The following is a 25,896-nucleotide window of genomic DNA, read 5'->3' on the forward strand; positions in this document are numbered from 1 at the left end:
TATTCCTCTTCAGGATCTAGAGCAAGTGTAGTGTTAATACCGCCTGAGGGAGAACCTGAACCCATGGCCTTCAAATTGGAGTTTGGGAATATGAATACCACTACAGAGTATGAGGCCTTACTACTAGGGATAATGATAATGAAAGAAAAGGGAATAAAGATCTTGAGAGCTCAAGGTGATGCAGAGCTCATTGTAAGACAAATTAAAGGGCAATACTCTGTGAAGAATCACAAGCTAAAGAATTATAGAAATAGAGTTTGGGACAAAATAGAAGGGGCCTATATGCTTTTTCTATTGAAGCAATGCTAAGGGAGATGAACACCAAAGTTAATTCCTTAGCGGTTTCTGCTTCTCTATTGTTATCTCATCCAGAGTTCAAAGAAAAGAAGTACCAGATCAAGATTGTATATCAAGCCTCTGTTCTAGATAATATAGTATCTTGGCAAGTTTTTGAAGATGAAAAAAGCTTGCAATTTTTCTTAGAAAACAACAAGGCTACTTCAAAACATCAGTCTAATGAAGGTAATAATTAAGACTCTAATCATGAGCTAAAAGAAAATCAGACGAGTGAAATCCAACTATGGGGTAATATCATTCCCCCATACTTTGTGTCTTTGGAAAAATTGTTTAATAGACATGATGTCTACACAAAGTGAAAGAGGGCCAAAAAGGGACCTACCACTAGTGAGTATGAAGGAGTAAATATTGGTGATGTCTATAATCCTAAAATGATCAATATTGGTAAGTGTTGTTGAACACCAGAAGAGAAAAAAGCCGCTAAGCTGCTTTTTATAGAATACCAGGATGTATTCACTTGGAGTTATGAAGATTTGAAAAGCTATAGAGGCAAGGAGATAAAACATCAGATTCCACTCAAACTTGATGCAATCCCTTTCTAGCAGAAACAAAGGAATTATAATCCTAAGGTAGAAAATGCTATATTTTGGGAAGTAGATAAAATGTTGAAAGAAAGAATCATCTATCCCATCCATCACTCCACTTGGGTAGCTAATATAGTACTAGTTAGAAAGAAGAACAAAGAAATAAGGATCTATGTTGATTTCTGTAATTTGAACCAGGCATCTTTGAAGGATAATTTTGCTCTCCCCAATATGGATCACTTACTACAAATAGTGGCTAGATCCAAAATGATGTCCATGCTTGATGGGTTTTTAGGTTACAATCAAGTTGAAGTGGAAGAGAAGGACCAACTTAAGACAACTTTCACCACTCCTTGGGGTACATTTGCATATCACAGAATGCCCTTTGGGATCATCAACACTGATGCCACATTTCAAAGGTGTATGAGTAAAATATTTGCTGATCTAAAGGATTGGATTATATTTATATATTTGGATGACCTCACCGTGTTTCCAAAAAAGAGGAAAGATCACATAGAAGATTTGAAGAAAGTCTTACAAAGATGTCGAGAACATGGAATCTTGCTCAATCCAAAAAAATCTATTTTCTATGTGACTGAGGAACAGCTCCTTGGTCACATAGTTTCTCAAGAAGGTATCAGAATTGATCCTGAACAAGTTGAAACCATTTGAAGATTGAGCTTGCCATCAAATAAAATAGGAGTTAAATTGTTTTTCATGCAGGTGAATTTCCTTAAAAGGTTTGTACCAGATTTTGCAGAAACCACTAAGTGTATTGTGGACATGATGAAAGAAAATTTAAATTTCAAATGGAATGAGGCAGGAAAACAGGCCTTTCAGAATATATAAAAATTGCTATTGCTAATGCTCTAGTATTATGTCACCCGAATTGTAAGCAAGATTTCATCATCTACTATTATGCTTCTGAACACACTTTATCGGCAACACTTATGCAAGATAATAATGAAGGAATATAAGCCCAAATAACTTTCATGAGCATACTCCTGAAAAATCATGAATTAAAGTACTCGCAAATTGAGAAACATGCTTTTGCAGTACTCAAAGCACTTAATTTTTTTTGATTTTACATCTTGCATTCACATTCTATCATTTATGTCCTAGATGTAGTAGTAAAGAGTGTGTTAGCACAATAAGATGTAGGGTGTAATGTCAGAGGAACATGGATAGAAAAGACACAAGAGTATGATATAGAAATTAAACTTACCAAGCTAGTAAGGGGTAATGCGTTGTGCAAGGTAATTGTCGAAAACAAGATCGCTGAAGAATCAGAAGAATTAGAAGAATAGGGAGAAAAGAAACTAGTTTTGGTTGTAGGTCTTCATGATCCATGGTTTGAGAATATAACTTATCTGCTAACATATGGACATTGTCCAGATGACCTAACTGAGAGACAAAGGAGGGATCTTAAATTGAATGTAGCTAAGTATGTAATTTGGGATGGTAAATTGTTTAAAAAAGCCATAGATGGCACTTTCCTCAGATGTGTGCACAAATAACAGCAAGAAAAGTTGAAAACATTTCATGATGAAGCCTATGGAGGGCATTTTTCATCCTCAGTCACGGCTTTCAAATTATTAAGACAATGCTATTACTAGCCCAAAATGTTCAAGGATGCCTATTCCTGGGTTGCAAAATGCAAAAAATGTAAGATGTTCATCGGGCATCCTCAATTAGTCGCTCTTCCATTAAGACTTGTCATCATCGAGGGACCTTTTCAACAATGGGGTCTTGATTTCATTGGTCTGATTAATCCAACATCTAGTGCCAATCACTAGTATGTGATAACTGTGACTGATTACTTCACTAACTGGGTGGAAGCCAAAGCAACTAAGAGAACTACTTCTGAAGTAGTATGTGAATTCATTAAGGAAAACATACTAGTTAGATTTGGTATTCCCATCAAACTAGTAATGGAGAACGTAGCCTATTTCTCTTCAATTGAGATTACCAATTTTTGCTTTGAGTATGGAATTATAGTTAGTCATTTGTTTGATTATTTCCCACAAGGAAATGGTCAAGCCGAGTCCAGTAATGAGAATTTGATAAATATTGTCAAGAAATTGGTGTCAAATAATCAGAAGACTTGGCACAAGAAAATTCATGAGGCACTGTGGGCAGATAGAGTAACACCTAAGAGGGCAATTGGCATATCTCCTTTTGAATTAGTCTATGGAACTGAGGCTAATCTCCCATTACCTTGGGAATTGGCTACGAATAAATTTAGAACAGTGATTGAAGATGATATCTATAAAGATGGTTTAGAAAAGAGGATTTTATACTTGAGAAAGCTTGAAGAGGAAAGAGAAGAAATTGTGGATCACATCACACAACACTAGATGCGAGTAAAGAATCTGTTCGATAAGAAGGCAAGACCATGGAAATTCATGGTAGGAGATAGTGTGTTACTCTAGGATAAGTGAAGTGCTCCAAAGGGTATGCATAAAAAGTTTGACACCTTGTGGAAAGGTCCATTCATAATTCATCAGGCATTTGAGAATAATTCTTTCGAATTGGCTTATCAAGATGGAAAAGTGCTGCCTCTAACCTATAATGGTCAAGATCTAAAGCTTTGTCAAATTTCAAACTGAGAACAAGTAACCCCTGTATTGTATTATAGTTACGTTTAGTTCCTTTCTATTTTTTCCTAGTTAGTTTTCCTTTCTTGCCTTTGTTTTCTTGTTTTTCCCTATTTTAGTTTTGTTGTGTTGCCACCTTTTATTTTTGTGAAACCAAAGATTTTGAGTTCCTTGCTTGGGTATAGTCTACCCAAGTCCCCAGTCAGAGCCAGTTGTTGCCCCACTTTTCACCTTGTAACCATTTTGCAAAAGTGGAAAATTTTGTATCTTAGTTAAGCCTAGGTATGTCTAGGTCTAGTTTTAATTCCCCTTAAGTGAAAAGAGTCTCCATTAGATTTTCCATCTTTCCCTTCTCCCACATTTCATGGCCAGGTGGTTTTCCTCGATGTTGTGAGTTTATGGGTAGCTTAGTACCTAATTCAATGGGGATTCTTGCAACATGCAAAGGTTATTCACAAAGTTGGGCTTGTTTGCTGCTTATTATGTTTTCAATGAAAAAAGGAAGCTTGTGAAAAATTGAGCATCACCTTCTTCTTGGCAGGTTTTTAACCCATGAAGGCGATTTTCCATGAAGAGCAATAAATGATGTTTACGGGCCTATGTAAGAAGATAATGAGCTATTTTATCCAAAATCCCTATTTTTACTACAATATTCTACCTTGGGAAACATTCAAGATTCATCACAATGCTCAAAATCATCTTAAGCGAAAAACTCAAAAATGACTTCTCCTTTGCAGGCTTTTGACCCATGAAGTCTATTTTCTGCCAAAGGCAATTGTAAAGGAAAGAAACAAGGAAGTGGGCCCCTTTTTGACTTTCACAGTCCTTTCAAGATTTTTCAAATCCAAAGGAAATATTAACTCAAATGATAAAGTTTAAAAGAAAATTTGGGTGGAAAAATGAGAATCGTCTTCTCCTCGGCAAGTTTTCAACCCATGAGGACAATTTTTTGCATTCAAGAGAAAATCAACTTTGTAAGTGGATTGGGCCCACAAATTACACACAAAACATCTTGAGATGATAATGTAAACAATCTAACCATTGTGGGAAAGGTATGTTGAGTAGAATTCAATTAGGCAGATATTTCCTTACGAGGTACTTTGTTCATAATTCTCTAAAACTTAATGGGAAACATAAAAGTAAGTATGAAAGAAAGGAAAGTTATCGTTGGGCCAACAGAAATAGTGAAAAGACATTGAAATATCTGTTAGAGCTCTTGCATTTATTGTTTCAATGGATTTATCCTTTAATTCATTCATGTGGCGAGAATCTTGAAGATCAACAGATGAATTTAGACTCCTATATAGATGGAAAGCACTCATTGGGATAAATGTCATGAAGGATAATTTCTCCAAATTTTTAGGTAGTCTAATTGATGTATCTTCTAGTAATCAAAATAGAGTTTTAGAACTCTAGAAACTTAGCAGATGCATACGCATGGCTACAGAGGAATTACCGAATCAATTGAATGCTGTGAAGGAGTTGGCCAGGGAGCATTCTAAGTGGCCCTTGAGATACACCAACATACACATACCTAGGCAGGAAGAGCTATTCCACATCATAGTTCCTGCTAAGGCCTATAGAACAAAGGAAAAAAAGGGGAAGAAGATGAAGTGATTCACATTCTACCCCCTTTTTACTTTCTTATGTAATTATTGTAATACAAAAAATTGGTTTCTTGCAATTTGTCATTCTTTGAGAAGATGAACCGATTGAACTTCTATTGTAATGGTCATCTCAAAATCCTATATGTATGAAATTGAAAGATTAATAAAAGGTCGATGAATTTTTGGTGTGAAGTACTTAACGTTGCAGAGTCAATTGAATGGTATTTTGTATCAACTATTTTCTATTCCATTTTTGTTAGTTATTAGTTATATGTTTTCTCTTTTATCTGGATTGAAGCAAGGAAAGAACAAAGTTTCATTCCCCTGTTTCAAGGCAGTGAACGGATGTGATAAGTAGTGTCATTGCATGTTCAAAGAGGAATCTCTTAAACATTTTCCCCTTTTAGTTAACTTCTTCTTCTCTGTTGTTCAGATCCTAGTTAATTCAGTTTAGTATTAGTTGTTATGCTATTTCAAGTCATTAAACTTTGTGAGTTCATAAGATGTGTGGGTTCATGAACTTAATTAATTCTTCAAAAACCTCGTTCTGCCTGAGTTAGATCCTATTTAGCTCTGGCTTGGTTTTACCTCTTCTGTTCTTGGGTCAAGAACACACCTCCATATTAGTTTTAGAAATAAAACATAATTCATTACGAATCCACCATAGGGAGCTGAACCTATTAATTCAAAAAAAAGCCAATCTATCCATAAGTGGCTTTTCAACTATTTTTAATCAGATATTGTTCATAATTTGGGCATTCAAGAGTCATAATCAACGAAGAACAAATTTTTTTACCAACAAGATGCAAGGCTCGACTCCCTTGCACACAAAGAAGAGAAGGAATTGTTATAGCAAACAAAATCAAAAGTTTGTAATTGAAATATGTGCTCCTATTGTTGCAAATATTTGTAAAGGCTTTACTCTCTTCAGAAGGTAATGGGTATGTGCAGTATCATGGTGTACCAAAAAGTGGCATTGTGAAAAAAATAGAGTTTGAAAATGTCTAAAAGCATTTCAAAATCCGTTCTGACTTTTTTCCACACATCCTAATACCAAAGCTAAAAAGTAGGTCCAAGCCTTATCAAGTATGCGATTTCATATTGGATATCCGATTTCATTTTGGATATCCGATATATATTATTGGATATCAGATATGAAATCGGCTACTCGATACCTGTACTGTGCTTTAAAAAAAAAAGAAAACTCAAGGGTTGTTTGTTCACATTGCATTTTTGGTTTTGAGCTCAAATATCCGATCCGCAAACGGATACATGATATAGGTTAGTGATTTTTTGTTTTTTTAATGTTTTCAATCAATTTGATTATAAATTTGTTAAATTTTATTATAAATTTGTTAGTTTTAATTAAATTTGTTAAAATTTAGGTTTTTTTTGATAAAAATTGTTGAAATTTATGTTTTTTAATAGAAATTATGTTTTGTGAATTAAGAGGTATGGCTGACCGAAATGATGATACTGAGGCAAGAAATACTATTCCTCGTAACCCCCCACCAAACACTCTAGTGCCCCCTCAATATCATCCACCAAATGATCCCCTGCCCCCTCAAAACTGTCCTTGAATCGAGGATTTGATATTTGAAAATCTCACCAAATTGAGGGCTTTGTGAAAAACATATAATATTGTACTTGCATTGGCTCCTACGTTATCCATGTTAAACACCATAGTGGATAACATTAAAACATTTACTGAGGAACAAAATGCCACTCTTCATTGGCATGACGAAATGCATGAGATATTTGATGATGGGTTGGACTATGATGAGGTTGCAGCCCTCAATATAAGTAAAGATGATTTGGTTGCCCTTTTTGCGAACACAAATATCAGTTTACTAGTCGATCGCAAAAAGCCCAAACTATCTATTAAATGGTGCACAAATGATGCCATACGTGTGAACTTTTGGGATCGTTGGTGGATGATTTTTGACATCCCTCCACATAGCAATTTAGAGGTGCCATTTTATTTCCTTAGAAAATTGTATGCAAAATTTGTGTTGAGCCTCAAGGTGAACTATTTGAGCATGAAGCCCAACATGGGTGTAGGAGGAGGAGCTCCTCAAGATAGACCCTCTTCCTAGTAGAAGAAAGCTTATACTTTTGTCCCCCCTACTGATGTCTCCCCCCTCCTTGAGTGTAGCATCTTGATATCATTGCAGAGGTTAGCTCTCAGACTATTAGAGCCATTCATAGATTGAGTAGCCTATTGATATCCCAGGCTAGGTTAGTGCTGCCTCCCTGTGTTGGTGATGTTGGTGCGAGTTCATCATTGATGAACTTATCACATGTTTGTGTGACCCATACTTGCATAACGTGCAAGAATATTTGTGTAGGTCCCATAGGTGATCATTCTGAGTATCAGTTTATATTTGACAAGGACACATTAGATGCACATGCAAAGGCTATAGACCCTAGTGCGAGAGAGGAGGGGCATGTGGAGGCATGGAATCCTTCTGTGACAGTACATGTATACATTTTTTTGTTATGACATATGTGATTTAAAGTTAATCTTTATAATAGAGTAATTTTAATTTTTAAGCCATACTGATTTATACATGTATGTGATCTTCATTCATGTTTAGTTGATGACTGAGGAGTAGTTGAGATAGGTTGATGATGCCATGCTCTTAGCTAATTGATTTGGCCTCGAGACATCTACGATACATTATGTTGTGCTCTCATTATTTTTTCTATTTGATATTGTAGTATATATGATTTCTAATCTTTCTTTTATCTTACAAGTACCACTTGTCCCTGGGGGACAAAGTGTGGGGGATGAACCAGGACCCATTGACAAAGGAAAGGTAATTAGGTGCCTTCTATTTGATTAAATGTCAATACATTCTTGTAAAATGTTTGTGGTAATGAAATTTAATTACATTTTTAATTTTATAGGGTGTGGCTACTGGTGATGAGCCCATGCAAATTTTGCGTCGTAGATGCTCAGGCATTTCCATTCACATTGAAAGCCCCATTGTATGTATAAGTATCATTTTTTTTTTTCCCCTTATTTTCATAAATAAATTCAAAACCAATTTCTGTGATATTTAACAACTAGTATTTTGTATGTCATAGGAAACTCCTAGTGCACACAAGGTTGGACAAGAGAGTTTTGTATCTTTGATGATGCAACCACTATATCCTGAGGAGGGGCCTATACTAGTAAGTTGTAGTTTGAATTCTTGATTATATGTTATAAATTTAGCATGCTATGAATTATAATGTTATAGTTTAAGTTATATATTCATTTGATAAACATATTTGAACATACACAGGCCGCAATAAGCGAGGTACAAGCATTGCTGAGGGCATACAAGAGGACTCTTGACTAGTGCAGGAGGTTGACGAGAGAGGTATTTATGATGAAAGTTTAATAGTATAAATCTTCATTAGAAAAAAAGATCATTCTGCATTTGAGTAATTCAATGTTAGATACAAAGAATCATATAAATTTAGTAGTCTAACTTTGGGTTTTCCTTTTTTTTCTTTATGTAGGAGGCATCCGATCCACCTAGTGCAGCGAAGAGGCTACATTTTGATCATCCACCAGTAGCCTAGGATAGTATAGTTTTCATAGGATGCATCATGAGACATTTTGAGATGGCATATGCCACATTGTTTACAAAAAAATTGATATTATACACATTCCGATGGCATGATCAACCACATTTTGTATATGGATCTATGTATTTTAATATATATTTGTGTAATTTGTCTATGGATACATGAACTTTGATATATATTTGTGTAATTTGTCTATGGATACATGTATTTTGATATATATTTTTGTCATTTATGTGCACAATGATATACATATTAATTTAGTATCTAGTATTGTTCAATTTATCGTGGATCATGTGTATTGTTCATGTTTATGGAATATCATTAATTTTAATCATGTTTGTTATATTCGATTCAAACACAATAATTTGTGAATAACATATTAACAACCTTTATTATCAAATTTGGATGCAATGTTTAATTTGAAATGCTATCATGAGTTATATCTTTTTTCTATAAAAAATTCTATAGTTAATATATGAGAGTTCAATTTCTATCATGTGATTTAGAGTAAGCAAAATAGGGAAACCTTATTTATAGAGAGAAACCATAGAAACAAGTGACATACAAAAAACCATTGTTTTCCTTGTGGTTTTAGTTTTAGATTGGATTTATTCCTTATCTTGACTGAATGATGCAGAGCCCTTTGGTACACCTTTAATAAATAGTAATTTAAGTAAGGGGATTCACAAAAGGATGGTAGTCTATTAAGGAATTGGGATGAACTCAAAGGCTTCAACAAAGATCCATAAGATTTTAGACAATAACATCAACACACTTTTTAACGTCCTACACAAGGTTCACATAACCCCAAATCTGATTTTAAACTCCACCTTCAACCTTGAAACTAACTCTTGGCTTCAAATCTAAGCTCAACACACTTAACAAAACTTAGGAACCAAATCATCTAAAACATACCTTCTTGCTGTCCTTTGTATAGACCCAAACACAATCATTCATAACTTTTGAACCATACTTCATTTACTCAATCCAACCATCGAGTAATTAGATCACTTGACCCTTCATAACATATTAAAAAATTAGGCCAATCCAACGGTGGAAAATTGAGATATGGCTCCCACAAAAAGCACTTAAAATTCTATGACAAAACAATATTCCTTTGACAATCTCATTAAAAACATGTTACCAACAAAGTGTAACAATGGAAAATGATACAAATTGTAGAAAGAAACTTTGTTTTATTACTTCTTATTAATCATACACCATACATCTTGTTTGTATTTGAACAATATAACTTAAAAATAATCTCTAAGAGTTATAAACTAACCAACTTTCTTCACTGACTTCTACTCCCTTTGAATCGATTGATGACAACTTATTGTCAAGTTTTAATTGTAGTTTAAATTGTCATTACATTGCTTTCCCATTATTGATGTAATCAACATTTAAAGGCCCTAATAAGACATTTTCCACCCTATATAGTACTACAAACCTTATAATCCCTTACATTCCCATTAATAGTCTTCTAGGCCATATTTTGCATATAATGCAACTTTTATGCAAATTGGCTTCATTAATGCATTCTATCATTTAACACCTTATATAGGTTTTTGCAACTTTGTATGGTCATGCTCAAACCCCTAACTGACTCTTTGCACACATTTTCGCTTTGCAAGAAAAAGATGCAAAAGTTGCAAAATTGTAATTTTGTAACTTTTGCAATTTTCAACAATTTTTGCTATAACTTTAAATTTTTAATTAGATGAGTTCACCAGACTTGGTAAGGGGTTATCAATAGCCCTCACAAGCTTTGAGTTATGACCTTAGAAAGATTGACCCTGATATGCACTTTGAGCACCTTGGAGACTCTTTGGTACGGGGTGGTCACCGACAATGGAAGCTCTCCACGGCTAGAACAAGGGTGTCACTAGGGTTCACCCACCCATCCAGAGCTAATAACATTGATTATTCAATGCCAAGATCAATGGTTTCAAAGTTATGTTGTGGTGCACCTATGAGCTGAGGCACACTGCAAGTTTTGGCATCGAGTGAGATCGCTGTGCCAAATCCAAACAGAATGTGATCTCTCAAAAATGAGATAGGTTATTTTAGGCCTTAGCATGATCATCTTGTAGCATTCAAAATTTCATCGATAGCCCCCATGAGCTCCGAGTTATGACCCTCAGAAGATGAACCTTAACACGCACGTAGAGCACCTTGGAGACTCCTCGATATGGGGTGGCCGTAGATGATGGAGGCTCTTCGCAACAGGAACAAGGGTATCACTAGGGTTAGTATTAAAAGAAAAAATATTATTTTTTACCTCTCTCAAGTTTTTGGGATTGGGAATAGTCAAGTTTGGTGTTAGTATGTATTAAAATTATCATTTTTTAGGTCCCTCCACATAAATTGCATTAAGTAAAATCATCTTTGTTTCTTACATTAAATCAACAATTCTACATTTACAATATATCAAGTGTTTCATCATTATTACATCAATACACAACTACCAAAAATCGTAGTGTCAATAGAAGTATTGTCAAAAATAGAATAGATTTTTCTTCATTCTGCTTCTTATTTAGGTTTTTATCTTCATGCATGGCTACTCTTCATGATGTAACTACATTTTAATATCATAAAAAATCAGTAACTTATTGTATTAAATAAGATAATCATTGTTTCACTGAATCATTATGAACCAAAATAACATAAGAAGTAAATATACCTAGTCGAGTGTTCTAGTAGGGTCCTCTCTCTATTTTAGGGTCTCCAACAAGGCTTCATGATCAACATTAGTAATAGTAAAAAGTTATTTTACTTTTGGTCTTCCTTGATGCTTCAACAACTTTACATTTATTGCTATAATAAGATGCAAATATATGAGAATTGTTTTGTGCTTCTGATAGTCTTCAAATGTAGGAATTTCATTCCTTCTAAGCATGTATGTCTGCAACTATTCCAGTGACAACCACTGAACCAGTAGGATATGTGAATCCACCATCATCTGTGATTGGTTGTGCAAGCTTTTGTTTATCTCTTAGACAACATGTTAACCAATAATCTAATTTCTCATCATTCCCTTATGGTGCAACAAATGCAAAGCCATGTCTTGGCTAAAGAAGATCTGATAGATGGTTATGCTCAAGTGAACTTTCCATGTCATCATTTCTGATAGAGGGTATGATAGACAATGGAGTAAGATAATGTGAAGCCCATGTGTCCACCCACTCACTTGACTCACAGTGATCCTAATCATACTAAAAATAGCTAGGACAAAAGCAAGCTAGCTATCATGTCTAAATGGTCCATGTACTAGAATTAGAGCTCTGGAACGAATGCATTTTTGATGAGTCTCTCACTGTAGCACAATATGATCTATCACCTATGGACCCTTCCTCAACCAACCAAAAGAACTTGCATAATACTAAATTAGGAGTCCCCCACCATGATAATGTTGAACTACACCAATCAACAATGCTACGAGCATCAAGAAGCTCTGCTCTTGAAATCTTCAATTGCTCCTTAACTAGAGCTCTCTTCACACATGCTCTTGCTCCATCATGTTCCCCTTTCCCATGGTCAGACTAAAAAAAACTCCAAATATGACGCACCCCCTCTCTACGTGCATCCTACACAACCAATAAAACATATGCACATTCTTGAATTGACCTATACAGTTATCTGACCAAATGATATGTCTATCCGTAGCAATTGCATACTCCTATAAAAAATCAAAATAATTCTTGAAACAATGTTGCACAAACTTGTGAGAGTGAGATCTATCATCACTCATATAAAAATGATACTCTCTAATAATCTTACGATTATCTTATGTACTATCAAGGGCATGTCTATATGTTATGTGGACAAAAATAGCAATCTAAATGGAGTTGTAAAAATGAGATTGTGTCTTATTTTGAGGCTGTAATGTGTAGTTCTCTGCAAAGTCAACAACTAATATAATAGTGCTAATGGGAAAAGTCTCCTTACACATTCTAAATTGTTGATCCAACCACTAAGACCTGTGACTATGTCTTGCATACTTGTAGAAAAGATTTGTCTTGAAATCTTAAATAAAACTAGCCACACTGATTTCTTTTGCAACCAATTCACATCTAGAGCCCTCACCCCCACTCTTCAATGTGTATTTAACCATTTCATATACCCTTTTTAAAACTATTATCTTCCCAAGATCTTGTTCGCACCCCTCATGGAAACATGTGTCAAACTTGGATAAGCCACCACATTTTGAACACTTCTTATTTAAGAAAACATTTCTATAAAAGAAACAACCATCAACTCTATAACATAAAAATTGATCTAGGAAGTCTCTTAATGATTTTTAGGGACCACTAGCACCACAATTCTCCAACATTTCTTTACTATGCAAAGTGGAACAGATGGATCGTAATAGTTCATGGTGCATAGAAAACTCAACACGATATTTGCAACAACATGTACTTTGAATTTTAAGTGGCACACAATAAAATGTCTTCAAAGATTCAAAAGACCTTTGTGATATATGAAGACTTGGATGACTCTCTCTAAATTGTTTGAACAACATAGTTTGACTTATCTCCAAATAATGTTTAGGATGTGGTATGCGGTCTCTAATGCTAATTCTCAACTTCAACACGTCTTTAGCATTGGGTTATATTCTTGAGCTAGAGTGTCAAAATTGTGTAATTTCTTCCTTCACATCATTGGATAGCTTCTTATCAAAACATAGAAGTCTCCCACCAGAAACCCATGTTTCATTTTGAAGAGGATCATCAATTCTCTCTCATCTACTAAGTGCTCTTCTAAAAGTAGTACCATTTAGGTTCAAGTCAATACAAGTTTGTCTCATATACCTACCCTTTCTCAAAAGATGAATTACCAAATAGGTTTTAATAACCCTTTGAGTAGCTCTCTTATCCTTCTCCGTGCTATTTTTCCCAATGCTATTGAGAGCACTAAAAAGATTCTTCACAATAATAGCATTTCTTTTCAATTTTTTATTGACAGAAATCTTCAATTTGGAAAGCATAGGTCTCATCTTTTACATCTTTAATAAGTGCATAAAAAGCTGACATTGCTCCACCACTATTTTGTTGCCAAAAAATATCTTATATAGTCTTGAAGCCCATAACCGAATGGTTATTTCTAATTTTTTCCCTTCCAAATTGGTAATAATTGTTTCAACAATTTTAATTATCCATTTTGGTATTCTAAAACCTTCATGTCAATTATAATTAGGAGATATATAAGGTTCTTGTGCATTGTCATATTCGGCATGGTCAATCATGCAATTTACATTATGATCTGGTAGCATTTCATTCTCCAAATTTTCATTCTCTAAATTTTCAATCTTGACATTATCGTTCTCAATTCGTACATTTTTATTCCCCAAGTGCACATATTCATTATTTAACTCTATGATTTCACCTTCGATCAATACATCATCAACTTTACTCACATTTAACATACCTTGTCTTTTCCTTTGGTGATTTACCTTGTCCTTTTTTGTATATGCTGCAATGTCTTTATTTGATACCTTCCTTTTCCGTTTAGCCTTTTGATGACTACTGCTCCCCATTCAGATGACAATATCAGACACCTAATGATATATTATCAAACCTTTTTTCAATCGTTTGGGCCCAAAATGTCAGTCTTTCCAAATCCCATTAAAATGGCCCACAAAAAGCGATATTGTCATGTTTGTAGCAATAGGAAATATGTTGAGAAAATCATGCCAGTTTAATTGGGTATCTGATCTCATATCAGACACCCGATACTAAATTGGATATTAGATATCCGATATTTATTCCCAAATTTTGCAGGGAGTCATGGGCAATGTAAAATTTTTTATTAACTTATATATATATATATATATAATATTATTATGTTCCTAGGGGCCCTAGGACCCCAAGGGATGCAATTGGTTGGTTTTAATGCGTTGAGAGTGGTCATAGGTTAACCTATGACCCCTCTCAACACATTTCATGACAACATATGTCCCTCAAGGCCCTAAGACCTCCAAGGACACATTTGATTGGTTCTAATATGTTGAGAATGGTCATAGGTTAACCTATGACCCCTCTCGATGCATTTTATGACAATGTATGTCCCTAGGGGCCCTAAGGCCCCTAGGGATGCATTTGGTTGGTTCCAATGCATCAAGAGGGGTCACAAGTTAACCTGTGACCCCTATCAATGCATTTCATGACAATATATGTCCCTAGGGGCCCTAGGACCCCTAGGGACGCATTTGGTTGGTTCTAATGTATCAAGAGGGGTCATAGGTTAACCTATGACCCCTATTAACACATTTTATGATAACATATGTCCCTAGGGGCCCTAGGACACCCAAGGATGCATTTGGTTGGTTCTGATGTTTCGAGAGGGGTCATAGGTCCTCTTGATACATTTTATGACAGCGTATATACCTAGGGCCCCTAGGGATGCATTTTGTTGGTTTCAATGTGTCAAGAGGGGTCATAGATTAACCTATGACCCCTATCGACGCATTTCATGACAATGTATATCCCTAGGCGCTCTAGGGCCCTTAGGGATGCATTTGGTTGGTTTCAATGTGTCAAGAGGGATCATAGGTTAACCTATGACCCCTATCAATGCATTTCATGACAACATGTCCCTAGGGGCTGTAGAACCCCTAGGGACATATTTGGTTGGTTCTAATGCATCAAGAGGGTTCATAGGTTAACCTATGACACCTCTTGATGCATTTCATGACAATGTATGTCCCTAGGGGCCCTAGGACCCCTAAGGACACATTTGGTTGGTTCCAATACATTGAGAGGGGTCATAGGTTAATCTATGACCCTTCTTGATGCATTTAATGACAACGTATGTCCCTAGGGGTCCTAGGGTCCCTAGGGATGCATTTGGTTGGTTCTAATGCATTGAGAGGGGTCATAGATTAACCTATGACCCCTATTGATGTATTTCATGACAACATATGTCCCTAGGGGCCCTAGGACCCCATGGAATGCATTTGGTTGGTTCTAATGCATCTAGTTTGATGCATTTCATGACAATGTATGTCCCTAGGGGCCCTAGGACCCCCAGGAATGCATTTAGTTGGTTCTAATGCATCGAGAGGTTTCATAGGTTAACCTATGACCCCTCTTGATGCATTTCATGACACCCTATGTCCCTAGGGGCCCTAAGACACATTTGGTTGGTTCCAATGTGTTAACCTATGATCCCTCTCAATGCATTTTATGACAACATATGTCCCTAGGGGCCGTAGGACCCCTTGGAATTCAATTTTTTGGTTCTAATGTGTTTAGAGGGGTCATAGGTTAACCTATGACCCCTCTTGACACATTTTATGACAACATATGTCCCTAGGACCCCCAGGGATGCATTTGGTTGATTCTAATGCATTGAGAGGGGTCATATGTTAACCTATGACCCCTATTGACGCATTTCATGATAACATATGTCCTTAGGGGCCCTAGGACCTCGAGGGATGCATTTGATTGGTTTGAATTTGTCAAGAGGGGTCATAGGTTAACCTATGACCCCTTCCAATCCATTTCATGACAATGTATGTCTCGAGGGGCCCTAGGGCCCCTAGGGACCCATTTGGTTGGTTTGAATGCATTGAGAGGGGTCATAGGTTAACTTATGACCCCTATCGATGCATTTCATTAAAAAATATGTCCCTAAGGGTCCTAGGACCCCTAGGGATGCATTTGGTTGGTTCTAATGCATTAAGATGCATTTCATGACAACATATGTCCCTAGGGTCCCGATGCATTTGGTTGGTTCCAATGTGTGGATGCATTTCATGCCAACACATGTCTCTAGGGGCCCTAGGACCCCTAGGGACACATTTGGTTGATTCTAATGCATCGAGAGGGGTCATAGGTTAAATTATGACCCCTTTCGATGCATTTCATGACAACATATGTCCTAATGTGTCAAGAGGGGTGATAGGTTAACCTATGACCCCTCTTGACGCATTTCATGACAAAAAATGTCCCTAGGGGCCCTAGGGATGCATTTGGTTGGTTTGAATGTGTCAAGAGGGGTCATAGGTTAACCTTTGACCCCTCTCGATACATTTTATGAAAATGTATGTCCCTAGGGGCCTAGGAACCCATTTGGTTGGTTCAAATTTAACTTATGACCTCTCTCGACACATTGATAACAATGCATGTCCCTAGGGGCCCTAGGGTCCCTAGGGATGCATTTGGTTGATTTCAATGTGTCAAGAGGGGTCATAGGTTAACCTATGACCCCTATCAATGCATTTCATGCCAACATATGTCTCTAGGGGGCCTAAGACCCCTAATGACACATTTGGTTGGTTCTAACGCATCGAGAGGGGTCATAGGTCCTCTCAATGCATTTCATCACAACATATGTCCCTAGGAGCCCTAAGACCCCTAGGGATGCATTTGGTTGGTTCTAATGCATCGAGAGGGGTCATAGGTTGAGCTATGACCCCTCTCGATGCATTTCATGACAACATATGTCCCTAGGGGCCCTAAGACCCCTAGGGACCCTTTTGGTTGGTTCCAATGCATCGAGAAGGGTAATAGGTTAATCTATGACCCCTATCAATGCATTTCATGAAAACATATGTCCTTAGGGGCCCTAGGTCCCCTAGAGATGCATTGGCTAGTTCTAATGCGTTTAGAGGGTCAATGGTTAACCTATGACCCCTCTTGATGCATTTTATGACAACATATGTCCCTAGAGGCCCTAGGGACCCATTTGGTTGGTTCAAATGTGTCAAGAGGGGTCATAGGTTAACCTATGACTCCTCTCAATGCATTTCATGACAACGTTTGTCCCTAGGGCCCCTAGGGAGCCATTGGGAATGCGTCGAAAGGGGTCACTAGGGGCCCTAGTGACATATGTTGTCATGAAATGCGTCAGGAGGGTGCATAGGTTAACCTATGACCCCTCTTGATGCATTTTATGACAATATTATATTTAATAATAATATAATAGTATATATTTTAATATAATAATAATATATTATTAGATTATATAAAAATAATAATCATATATATTACTAGATTATATATTTAATAATAATAGCCATATATTATTATATATAATAATAATCATATAATATTACTATATATATTTAATAATAATAATATTTATCATATATATTACTATATTATATTTATTAATAATAATAATAATAATCATAATAATCCTCTAAAATTTCCCTCCAAAATTTCCAATGTGGGTGGTTTCCCTCCCAATTGAAAAATTCAGAATAAACAGATACCCAATTTCATATCGGGTATCCAATCTGTAATCGAACACCTGACTTGAAATTGGGTATCTGATTAGGCTTGGTATTTACCAAACCTATTTGGTCAACCCAAAAAATGTGTTTGAGAAGGGTTTCATTGACATTTAGACTTCGAGTAGCCATTTGACAATGTTATTTTCATCGAAATTGAATGAAATAAAAAGGATTTTTTTATAACACTCTCAAGATTCCATCGATATAATATCTATCAAATTCTAAGTTCGATAAGTATTTATTAGTTAATTTTCAATGAAGATGATTGTAAAGTGTTGATTGACATATTGATTGAAAAATAGCTATAACTTTCAAATAGTATAACATTTTTTAAATCCAAAAGTTGCATCACATTCTATACTTCACCTAGTATAAGGGAAAAAATTAATTTGGTAAAATCTTCAATTACTTAAGGTGGTCAGACACAAGAGTTTTTTTATTCTGAAAAAGTTTTAGTAGAAAATTCATATTTAATTATTTATTTGAAATAAAAATATCCAAAAATATGTGTCACATCCGGGCATGAGTCTACTTTTTATATCTATAATTATATTAAAAAATATTATCATTTGATTTTGATTAATGTGGTCAGAAATACACCTACTCTTTATTTTCGCCCCAAAAATTTTGTAGTATTGCATTAAAATTCAAACTTTTGACCAATCAAATATATTTTTTTCTAGATAAGGCCTATTAGTTTAGAAACTACATTCAATTTCTCATAGTTTGGTTGACCATGATACTACACATACCCTAATAAATTTATGGAACTATATACCCATAGTTCCTCATGTATCAACAACCTTGGAAGTATGTTTATATTCAAAAATCTTAAGATCATAATCTCATCTAAAATTTCTTCTAGAAATAGTTTACTTAAAAAAAAGATTGTAAAAATGATAAGCAGAGTAGGCAGTATTATAGCGAAAAATTTGAAGAACTCAATAGAAGGTAAACATTCATACAGAAACCTTTAGATTGCTAAGAAGCCCAGAAACCCTAAGGAGGATATTACTATCAGGATAGGCACAGTGTCAAAGTCGTTGCCAAACTTTTTCAACTATGATAGGAAGAGGAATAAGCCATGGAGAATCCAAAACTCTATCCCTCCTCTCAAGTCCAACTCTCTCACTAAGTATTTGTTAGAAATGTCAAATTTGTTCGAGATCCTGAGTAGGCATAAAGAGTAGGAGTAGGCAAGTCAATATTGTTTAGGTGTCACTCCAGTGAGTTCCTTAGCCTCCCCAATGTATATCTTAGAAAGAAGAGGAGGCAAACATGTATCTATTACAGATGGGGCTAGCAGTAAGCGAGTCACGAAGGTTCCCAACTAGACAACTCAGCTCCATGCCTATCAAAAGGTAAATTACATTCCTTAGGGTAATTATCAATCTGATTATGTTGAATCCCCTTGGCCCTCTTTTTTTTTGGGATCCCTCAATTCACGACCTATCATTTTTTCCACAGAGAGCCTGGATAATCAGATTAGGTTTTTTAATCTCACCAAATACTCAGGAAACAACAAGAATGAGTTATTTTTTCAGGAAATAGGGTTTCTCTTTGATAGTATTGTGGATCATCGACACCTTTATAAGGTCCAACCTCGAAAGAATGAGCCCTCAATTTTTTCATCCCCTTGTGCTTCACCTAGTTCATATATTCTGCCCCATCATAGAAACATTGTTGCCAATCCAACCAGTTTCACTAACCTGCAATCCAGATCTTATCCTGATTCATGTCCTCCCAACCTAGATGACAAAAACCTCATCATTAGTAAGCATGGAAGTGAAGCTTGTTGGCAAAAGTGCCAAAAAGTTGGCATATTTGCATACTGGAATGGTCCAAAGTGTGAATTGCTCAACCTCACCAATTGGTTATAGGAATTTTGCAAGAACCAGGTAAGTATCTCTCACCACTTAGATAGATTAGTTTATATTCATTGTAGTGATGAATCTATCAAAAATGATTTTCTTTACATTTCTGATTTTTTTTTAAAGGCTACGCTGTGAAATTTTTTGAATGGTTCCTAGATTGTAAGGAAGGGATGTTAGACTTTTTGATTCCAACTTGGTTTAACCTTCAATCGCTCCCTCTAGAACTCCTACATCTGGAAATTATTAAGAAAATAGGGTCTTCTCTGGGTGATTTGGTAGGCTTGGAATCTTCCTTCCATTTTTTTAATAATATCAAACTACTAATCAAATGCAAAGCAAATAATTTGGAATTTGATCATATTGGAGTGATAACTAATAGAGTGATATATAGACTAAAATTTCACAGATATGAAGGAAAAATTTTAGAAACTATAAGATAAGACAATGATAGAAAAATTATATTCAAAACACTCCAACTTACTGTAGATCTTAAAAGCACTTTCCCTATGATAAACATAAGGAATCTAAAAGAGCAACAAAGGGATTCCTCACATAAGGAGGATTTATTACAAACTCACTAGGACATTTCAAAGAAATTGACTCATGAACAGGGGACAGTCATTATAGATAAGCTTACAAGGGAAAATCTGATATCAGCAGTTAGACATAGCCATTCTCTAGATCCCAAGGAATTACAAAAGAAAGCTCCAAAAGTAATGCAAGAAGATAAAATAAAAAATAGTCAATGCACAATAAAGGAAACACACATAGTATCAGGTATCAACAAAGAAAATATAGATAATCCAAACAATGGGGATTGTAGGTCTCTGTCCTCTTTCAAAATTGAAGACTTCCTGTGAAAATCAAAGCTCCAAGATTTTAGCATGGATAATAGAAATAGTAAACAAGATATGGTTATCACGAGGCTACAAGGATCTACTATTGATAACAAGAAATTCAAGAAAAAATCAAATAAAGCCAAGAAGAACAAGAAAAGAAGTACTTCAATTGAAGAGGAATAGCTATCAGAGAAATTAGAGATACAACAATTCAAGAAGCCACTGGATAATGGGGTCAACAACATAGAAGAAACATAAAATAACCTTCTATTTGCAGGGAAGGAGTTAGAAAATGGGTTAGTCAAGAATGCAGAAGAGGTTTTGGGATCTCCTTAGTATCAGACAATAAAGAATGGGGAAGAAACTAGAACCATCAACAAGGAATCAATCATCAGGTTTTCTAAAATTTGGCAAATGCCACCATCTAAATCTGAATCCTCAACTCCCTTTGGTAGTAATCATAAGGATAAGAGTAGTGAATAGAGTAAAATAGAAAGATTGCTAACACAAGACTTTAAGGTTTTTTAGCATAGAGACTTGGCTTGGGATGAAGACTTGAAAAACAAAACCTTAATAAGACCGAAGTAGACAATCTGGATTCTTTAACTGAGGAACTAATTGAAGCTTTTAGCTTTGAAAATATTGATAGGAGCAATGAAGCACAGAAAGAGAATTTGATATAGAGAGTTCTAAAATTAGGAGGAGATAACTATACCTGTGAAGAGTTAAAAAGAGATTTTCTAAAGATGGAAGGCGATGATAAAGGCAAGGAAGTTATATAGTTAATCAAAGATGTTCCAGAGATAGTGCAAGGTGAGGACTTTGAGGGGAATGCTCATAGGAAGCTACCATCTATAGAGGATAGATCTATAAAAAACCACTTAAGTATTGTAGAGAAAATATTACAAGAACTGGAAAGCAAAGACATAGAAGAAATAGAAGGTAATCAATTCAAAATTGCCTGAAATGCGTAGAAGAATATTGAACAGTTGGGCATCTAGATGAATCAAGAAGGAATAAACTCTCCTAAGTATGGCAAGGAGATATCTAAAAAAGGAAGAAAATCTCTCAAGGAACTTAGAGAAGCAGATGGGTAAACTAAAGAGCAACAAAAGATCAGCCAGTTATTTAACACAGGGAAGGGGAAGATCCTTTCCAAGGAAACATGAAGATCACTACTTGGAATGCTAGGGGCTTAAATGCCCCTAGCAAGAAAAGACTATTAAAACAAAATTTAAAACTATCTGAATTTGACATTATTTTATTACAAGAAACCAAGTTAAATAAGGAAGAAGGAACCAAGTTACAAAAGATGATAGGTAGCTAGAACATTAATTTGCATGAATCTAGAGGGGCTTCCAGAGGTCTAGGTTTCATTTGGAACCCTAGCAAAGTATCTTCAAACATTTTATACTCAAATAACAATTGGTTAAGTAGTAGAGTCAAAAGCATCAAAACCAACCTTCAGTTTATTTTAGTAAACATATATGGTCCAATCTATAATATAGACAAAAAAATCTTATGTGGCAAAATTAGTTTATTTATCAATAATCATAAAAATGATCTCATTCTTTAGGAGGAGACTTTAACACTACTTAAACATTAATGAAAAGTTTGGAGGAATTCAACAATCCTCCCAAGCTTCTAAAGACTTTAAAAACTAGTGTGATTTCAACAATCTGATTGACATCCCCTTTAATAATGGGAATTACACATGGAACAATAAAAGGAAGGACTTCTCGTATATTGCTGAGAAATTGGATAGGTTTTTCGTTAAAGGAAAATTGAGTGAAATTAATGTTAATATTCAATCATTTATCCTTCCAATTGTTGGTTTTGACCATTTCCCTATTAGAATCAAATTTTTTGAACCTTTTAAACCAATAAGAAACCCTTTTAAGTGCAAAAAATTGTGGTTTTTGGACTCAAATTTTCTAGAATGCATTAAAGCTTGGTGGAATCAAGGTAATTTCAAAGGATCTAGAATGTATATCTTTGCCTTAAAAATGAAAATGCTTAAAGAAAAAATACTTAAATGGAAAAAAGATCATTTCAATAATATTTTCAGAGACAAACTAGAGATCGAGGAAAGACTAAAGGAGCTAAATTTAGAGGTAATAAAAAATGGTATGAATAATGACAATTATCTTCTGGAAAAAGAATTACTCGCCAAACAAGAAAACATATTGGCTAAAGAAGTCTTTTGGAGACAAAAGTCAAGAGAAAAATGGCTAGATGAAGGTGATCGAAATACAAAATTCTTTCATAATTCCACTCTCCACAATAGAGCTAAAAGTATAATAGTTAAAATTAAAGATCGTCAGGGTACTACCACTAAGGATCTAGATAAAATAGCTGAGATTTTAGTTAATCAATTTTAGATTACATTAAACAACTATGACTATTCCAACAAGATAGCTCAGTCAAAAATGCTCGGAGTCATACCTAAAGTAGTATCATTAGGATAATGAAAATTTAAATAAACCTATCACCCTAGAAGAAGTCAGATTGGTGGTATTCAATATGAATCTTGACAAATCTCCAGGTCTAGATGGTTTCTAAACATTTTTCTATTAGAAATGTTGGGATATTATTGGTGAAGACCTTTGGAAAGCTATTGAAGCATCAAGAAATGGTGGTTCATATCTATCTAAACTCAACCATACCTTTCTTTCTTTGATCCCTAAAAAGGAGGACCCTGAAAATCGAGGGGATTTTAGACTGATAGCTTTTTGTAACACTATATATAAAAGTTATCTAAAATTCTTGCAAATAGACTTAAATTAATCCTCTCTAAAATCATATCCGAAGAACAAACCAATTTTGTTCCAGGCAGGTCAATCCTAGATGGTATACTTACTATCCAAGAAAAAATCCATTCAACATATAAGAACAAAAAGGCAAGCATGTTTATGAAATTAGATATCCAAAAAGCATATGACATGGTGGATTGGAGGTTCTTATGCAAATACTTAGAAGCTTTTGGCTTTTCAGGCCAATGGATTAACCTCATAAATTAGTGTATCTCAACCACAAAAACTTAGTTCTTGTTAATGGTACCCCCAAAGGCTTCTTCGAAACTTCAAGAGGTATTAGATAGGGAGACCCCTTATCCCCATTTCTATATATCATTATGGCTGAAGCCTTTGGGAGAGAACTTTTCAAGGCCTATAGCAAAGGGGAAATTAAGGGTATAATTGTAACAGAAAATATTCCCAACATTACTCATCAACAATTTGCAAATGACACTATTCTTCCTAGTGACAATACAACAAAAGAGGCGCTAAATATCAAGTCTATCATCCAACTATACATGGCAGCATCAGGTCAAAATATAAATGCAACAAAATCTGAAATCTTTTTTATTAATACAAAATTGGAAATAGAAAAGTAGATCTACCATATAATGGGGTACAATAATAGTGAATTTCCTTGCAAATACCTTGATATTGAATTAGAAAGAGATAGCCAATCTGGTAGAATATTTTGGATAGATTAGAGGCCATAATAGGTGGTTAGAGAGATAAATGGCTCTCAAAAGCTAGTAAAATTACCAAGTTTAAACCAATCTTGTCTCCTATCCCTATTGATCCATTTTCCTGCCTTCCTCTATCTAAGCATATCAATAAGAAGCTTAAGGAAATACTTAGAAGCTTCCTTCAGAATGATAGTGAGGATTCTCAAAAATTTGCACTTATAAGATGAGAAAACATTTGTAAACAAAAGGACTCTAGAGTATTAGGCATCAAAAACTTATTTTGGCAAAACTAAGCATTGGGGGCAAAATTGTTATGGCGCCTCTTTGCTGAAAGAAATAACAAATGGGCTAAAGTCATGTATAATAAGTATCTTAATTTTGTTGATCCTGTTTCTATTTTTAGGATGAAGACTCTTCCAAAAGGTTTAGAGAGTTGGAATTTTATTATTAGATGTCGAGCCCTCATTAGTAAATATCTTACTTGGGACATTAGTAAGGGTGATGAAGCCCTTTTCTAGGAAGACTCATGGGATGGGCATCCCCCAATAGATAGCTTAGAGATTCCTATAGATCTCAAAGAGAAATTAGTCAAATTATGGGGAAGCAACGTCAATGATTATAAAACCAAGGAAACTCAGAACATAAGTACTAGTTGGGTGTGGAAATATTTGGATGATATAGATCTGAAACCCACTGCAAGAAAGGTATATGAAAAGATTATCAGTAATAGGAAAATCAAGCAATTAGAAAGGAACAATAATCTTATTTGGGCAGCATCAAAGGATGGCAAGTATAGTGTTAAAAATGGATATAAAGCTCTCATTCACTCCCAAAGATGGGATGAAGTGGAACTCCCTCTCAAAGTCTGCTGGGATCCTTCATGTCTACAAAAGGTTGGGTTCTTTTTATGGCTGGCATTTCAAAATAGGATCCTCACAGCCGACATATTCTGCAAACTAGGTTTTGAAGGCCCCTCTAGATGTGTGTTATGCAGACTAAATAGTGAAGATGCAAATCACATCTTATACAACTGTCATTTATCCCAATATTGTTGGAATTGGCTCATACACATGTTGGGTTGGCAAGCCCTTATGCCAAATTCTCTAGTTGATTTTTTAAAAGCTGGCCCACTAATATTTGTAAAGGTATCTATAGTAGAATTTGGAATATTTTCCCTTCTATCCTCATGTGGGAGGTGTGGAAAGAAAGAAATAAAAGACTATTTAGGGACTAGGAAATGCATCCATAAGAGATCATTAAAAAAATAGAAGCAAGTATAGTCGAGACATTAAATTCCCACCTCAGGAAGTCCCAGAAAGAAGAAGGATCATTTTCAAGCTAGGATGGTTTCATTAGAAAGAAGTGGACCAATGTTATTAATCCTCCACTCATCTACAAAAAGAAGAACAAAGAGGCAAAGGAAAATTGTATATGGAAACCCCCTCCAAAGTGATGGGCTAAGTTAAACTTTGATGGAGTGTCCAGAGGAAATCTGGGTCTAGCAGGCAATGGTTGTATCATTACCAATGACTTTAGTGATTGGATTGCTAAAAGGGCTAAATCTATTGACCCAACCACTAATAACTTAGCTAAGCTTGAAGCCTTGCAAGAAGGGCTTCAACTCTGCCTAAAATTAGGACTATCTAAAATCATCATCGAAGGAGATTCTCAGATTGCATTAAATGCAATAAGGAAAAGAGAAATGCCCAACTGGGTCTTAAACTCAAAGTTAGAAGAAGTTCTCAATATTCTAGATAGGTTTGTAGATATTCAGATTTGTCACATTTTTCAGAAAGGTAATAA

General features: G+C 35.2%; 1 long non-coding RNA gene across 1 annotated transcript; it reads left to right on the top strand.

Moving 5' to 3' along the window:
* The first annotated feature begins 6,539 nt into the window (after window positions 1–6,539).
* On the top strand, window positions 6,540–8,818 carry LOC149549389 (uncharacterized). The gene is made up of 5 exons (XR_016354282.1): window positions 6,540–6,566; window positions 7,996–8,076; window positions 8,176–8,262; window positions 8,376–8,453; window positions 8,596–8,818. It is a non-coding gene; the product is annotated as an uncharacterized LOC149549389 (long non-coding RNA).
* Window positions 8,819–25,896: the final 17,078 nt, after the last annotated feature.

The sequence above is a fragment of the Cupressus sempervirens genome, chromosome 7 (genome assembly GCF_028749045.1).
Source record: "Cupressus sempervirens isolate cs-2001-9-10 chromosome 7, ASM2874904v1, whole genome shotgun sequence".
Classification (NCBI taxonomy): domain Eukaryota; kingdom Viridiplantae; phylum Streptophyta; class Pinopsida; order Cupressales; family Cupressaceae; genus Cupressus; species Cupressus sempervirens.